Source organism: Tachyglossus aculeatus, unplaced genomic scaffold (genome assembly GCF_015852505.1).
Source record: "Tachyglossus aculeatus isolate mTacAcu1 unplaced genomic scaffold, mTacAcu1.pri SUPER_30, whole genome shotgun sequence".
NCBI lineage: Eukaryota > Metazoa > Chordata > Mammalia > Monotremata > Tachyglossidae > Tachyglossus > Tachyglossus aculeatus.
Genome location: NW_024044837.1, coordinates 7,047,668 through 7,052,673, shown reverse-complemented (window position 1 = coordinate 7,052,673; position 5,006 = coordinate 7,047,668). Strand labels below are relative to the sequence as shown.

General features: G+C 41.2%; 1 pseudogene; it reads left to right on the top strand.

Annotated features, from left to right (window-relative positions):
• The first annotated feature begins 1,954 nt into the window (after positions 1 to 1,954).
• Positions 1,955 to 2,659, top strand: LOC119921754 (annotated as a pseudogene).
• Positions 2,660 to 5,006: the final 2,347 nt, after the last annotated feature.

Sequence of the window (5,006 nt, the reverse complement as noted above, 5' to 3'; positions counted from 1 at the left end):
GCCTTGAACTCTCAGTAGGGCCTTGAAGCTCTCAGTAGGGCCTTGAGAGTTACTTCTCCACTTGAACTACAGGAGGGAGGGAGGTGAAGAGAAGTCATGTTAAATTTGGTGTGGTGATTACCTTGGATTTACTTATTATCAAGCCTCTTCCTGGCAACAGAGCATGTTAATAATAATGATAATTATAATGATATCATGGTTCTCTTCCCTGTGGATTTGCTAACAGCAGAAAGACTCCTAATAGCTGAGTTGGTTGACTTAGAAGTTTCAGTATGAACTCTCCCAGGTAATGCACTTAGGAAAACAAATCTAAGATATAGAGCAAAATCCTTAATGTGCCAAGCACTGTTATAAACGCTGGGGGGATACAAGGTAATCAGGTTGTCCCACATGGGGCACCCAGTCTTAATCCCCATTTTACAGATGAGGTAACTGAGACACAGAGAAGTTAACTGACTTGCCCAAAGTCACACAGCTGACAAGTGGCAGAGCCGGGATTAGAACCCATGACCTCTGACTCCCAAGCCCGGGCTCTTTCCACTGAGATACACTGCTTCTCTAGCTAACACTGATGGAAAGAAGAGGGAGAGAGATGACACCTAAGTTTGATCCTGAACAGGTTGGATACCGGCTTGGAGAGGAAGATAAATTAGAGGGAGAAGAATGAAAATAAGGAGAAGAGTATTGGGAAAAGGGTCACTGAGAAGCAGAATAGCTTAGTGTAAAGAACATGGGTCTGGGAGTCAGATGACTTGGTTCTAATCCCAGCTCTGCTACTTGCCTGTTGTGTGACCTCGGACGAATCATTTAACTTTGCTGTGTCTCATTTTCCTCAGCTGCAAAATGGGAATGCAATGCCTGTTCTCCCTTCTACTCAGACCGTGAGCTTTCTGTGGGAAAGGAACTGTATTTGATCTGATTATCTCTTATCCACTCCAACCCTTAGACAGTGCTTAACATGAAGTAAAGACTTAGGAAATATCATACGTATCATTAACTTTAAGCTAACAAGTGCCCTGTTACTCTGAAGAACTAACACAGCCTACAGCGATACTGACTTCTTCTCTGGGAATATTTTAAGCTTTCAGAGAATCCCTTAACATTTCTAGCATTGGGAATTCTAGGATTCTACCGGTTCTTTCAAAAATCAGGCATAGCACGGGGAAAATTTCAATATAATGGTGGAGAAGGAAGTAGCAAGCCTTAGTGTCAAAGGCATGGGCCCCAAGCCTCAAAAGCATAGGTCAGGGAGTCAGAGGATCCAGGTTCAAACCCCAGCTCTGCCCCTTGCCGGCTGTGTGACCTTGGACAAGTCTCTTAACTACCCTGTGCTTCACTTTCTTCATCTGTAAAATGGGGATTCAATACCTATTTTCTCTCCTGTTGGACAGTGAGTCCCATCTGTGACAGGAACTCTATCTTGCTGCTTTCCCAGAGCTAAGCACAGTTCTTGGCACAAGGTAAGCACATAACAGATACCACAATTATTTTTATAATAGTTATCTCAGCCCGAATGGATGAGTGAAGTTGGCTTTTCCAGCCTGTAATTATGCAAGCCATCACCCATCTTTAAAGATGAACCGAGATTCCTTGAAGTGCTTTCATGTGAGTGGGAGAGAGAAAGAAGTCAGAGAATACTTAGGTTGATAGAATCCTCATCTTTTTTCTCTGTTTTAATTTATCAGAGCACATTATGCCAACACATTATGAAGTGTCCCAGAGAAATGGCATCCTGGTCATGGAATTTATTCTGATGGGGCTAATGGATCGTCCAGAGTTACAGTCTGTACTCTTTGTGCTCTTTCTATTTATCTACCTCATCACAGCAGGAAGAAACCTTGAGTTGCTTATGCTGATCTGGATAGACTCTTGACTACACACCCCCAGGTACTTTTTTGTCCTGAGTTTGTCCTTTCTGTATCTTTGTTATTCCACAAATGTCACCACTCCCAAAATGATGATGGATTTCTTCTCAGAAAAGAAAACCATTTCTTTGGCTTCCTGTTTAGCGCAGTGTTATTTCTTCATCACCATGGTGATTACAGAATGCTAAATGCTGGCTGTTATGGCCTACGACAGGTGCATGGCCATCTGTAGACCCCTGCTTTACCACAGCAGAATGACGAGGGCCATATGTCTACGCTTAGTTGTTGCTCCATATATATATATATGGATTTCTTAGCGGGCTGATGAAAACCATGTGGATGTATCACTTCATGTTCTGTGACTCCAACACAATCAACCATTTCTATTGCGCTGATACCCCTCTCAAAAGACTAGCTTACTATGATACTTTCATCAAGGAAATACCAATGTTTTCTAGTGGCCAGCTTTAAGCTCTCCAACTCACTCTTGATCATCATCATTTCATACATTTTCATTCTGATAGGCGTTTTGAGGGTATGCTCTGCTGAGGAAAGGAGGAAAGCCTTCTCCATCCTGTGGGTCACATTTGATAGTGGTGACTGTATTCTATGGAACTCTTTTCTGAATGTATGTAAGACCCCCAACTGATACATCTGTGGAACAATCGAAAATAATAGCAGTGTTCTATACCTCTGTGAGTCCCATGCTAAATCCCCTTATCTGTAGCCTGAGGAACAACAATGTGAAGGAAGCTTTTTGGAAAATCTTCAGAAGAAACCTTCTTTACAAATAAAACTGAACGCTGAATTAATCAGTATGATAAAAAAGTAAAATATGTATTGATGAAGCTTAATTCAGCTTAATCATTTGAACTATAACATATCTGTAGGAAAGAGATTTTATTAACCTCAGGGCAATAATAGAAAATGATCCATTTCCTGATAGAGTCTAAAGGAAATGCTACTGATAAGCATGGAAAATGAACAGATCTTTTACACTTTTGTAAAGGAGAAATATTGATATTTGACTGTATTTCCAATTTTCATACACTACTGAGCACTTACTGTTATGCTACGAGCACTGTAATAAGCACTATGGAGAGTACAATAGAGATGGTAGTTACGAACCCTAGCACTTGCCACTGAGTTTTGCATGTCAAGTGCTCCTTAAATATCAATCAATCAATCAGTAATATTTATTAAATGCTTAACTTTGTACACAGCATTACACTAACCACTTTGGAGAGTACAATCTAACAGAGATGGTAGATACATTCCCTTCCCACAATATTATCCATTCAGTCAATCATATTCATTGAGCGCTTACTTTGTGCAGAGCACTGTACTAAGCGCTTGGGAAAGTACAATACAACAATAAACAAACACATTCCCTACCCACAACGAGCAGGGAATAGAGGATATTATTAACCAGAACACTGCCAAAGAGAGTTCTTTATTGAGAGAAATTTCAGTGAAAGATTTCTTCTCTGCTCAGTAACAACTGAGCACAGTGTCTGATTTTCTTTTCTATTCAGATTGCCAAATTATCTGACTCTGCAGACTTTTCTCTTTATGGCGTTTCCAGTGAATCCTGTCTTTCTATTTGGTGAGGAAGTTTTGTGGGTAAGCCCGTTAGTTGAATCGCTTTCTATCTGCACACTCCATGTGTCCTTTCTTTCCTAACTTTTTATTTATGGAACTCTCTTGCCTTTCAAATGCAACTGCCAAGGTGCTGTATCATTTCTGATGAAACAGGAGAATTTTCTTTGCAGGAGTTTTCTTTCAGTGTTACATTTTCATTCCCATTATCTCTTCCTTCCCATTATCTGATGAAGACTGGTGATTATTTTGAACTGAAGCTTACCTTAAAAAGGAAAGCTTCCTCAAGATTGTTTTGCATAGACTGCAGAACATTATGTGGTTAATCTTAAAGCATGTTGAATTGATTATTTTTGCTGGGTGGTAATGCCTTCCTGTATGTTGCCACGTCTTCTCTAGACTTTAAGCTCCTTGTGGGAAAGGAACATGTCTTCCAAATCTGTCGTACTGTACTCTACCAAGATTTGAGTGCAGTGCTCTGCACACAGTGAGCACTCAATAAATGCAATTGATTGACCTGAAGTCCACCTAGTTTGCAGTTAGCACCCTGCTATTCCTTCTTTCCTTTCCTTGCTGCTGACCTGCCTCCTGAGAGTGAAGGCAATGAAGTTATGTAGAATCTTTTGGTGACAGGTTTGTAAGTGGGAATAGAAATACTTGACATTAAAATAGTTAATCTAATTCCAATGATGTGGACTCTGGTTGGTTCTTAATGTCAGGTTTCCCCGAGGCAGATTCCCTGTGGCAGATTTTTTTCCCGAAGAACTTTCTTCATGTACTATCCTTGGCTGCATGAAGCTTTGGAATTACCTCCAGTCCCTCCACTTCTAACGTGCCAGGAGCTTCAGCTTCATGCCAGGGCAAGTGTCTCACCACTCTCCTACTACAACCCAGCTCTCACACTTCACTCCTACAATGCCAACCTTCCCACTGTACCTCGATATCTTCTATCTTGTCGCTGACCCCTGGCCCATGTCCTTCCTTTGGACTGGAATCCCTCCCTCCTCAAATCTGACAGACAATTACTTTCCCCCTTTCAAAGCCTTATTGAAGGTACATCTCCTCCAAGAGGGCTTCCCTAACTAATTTCTCCTTTCCTCTTCTCCTACACCCTTCCCTGCTTCCTTTATTCATTCCCCTCCCAGCCTCATAACACTTATGTACATATCTGTAATTTATTTATTTATATTGGTCTCTGTTTCCCATCTTGTTGTGGGCAGGGTATGTGTCTGTCCATTGTTATATTTTACTGTACCAAGTGCTCTGTTCAATGCTCTGTACACAGTAAACTATAAATAAAATTGAATGAATGAATAAAAGAAGGAGAGAAGATGGGAAGACCTGCCACCCTCCATAGGATTTTCACTCGGGCAAATTTTTCTCTGAATAAGTTGCATATGGTCAGAGGTATGTGTCTGTATCCCCAAGCATGTAGGAGGGCTGAACTTCTTAGGTGTCTTCTAATCCCTCTGAGAAGAGGAGGGAAGGCTGTGGAGAAGCATTCACTCTCTCCCTATGGAAGGCTGGAATACATCTCCTCAG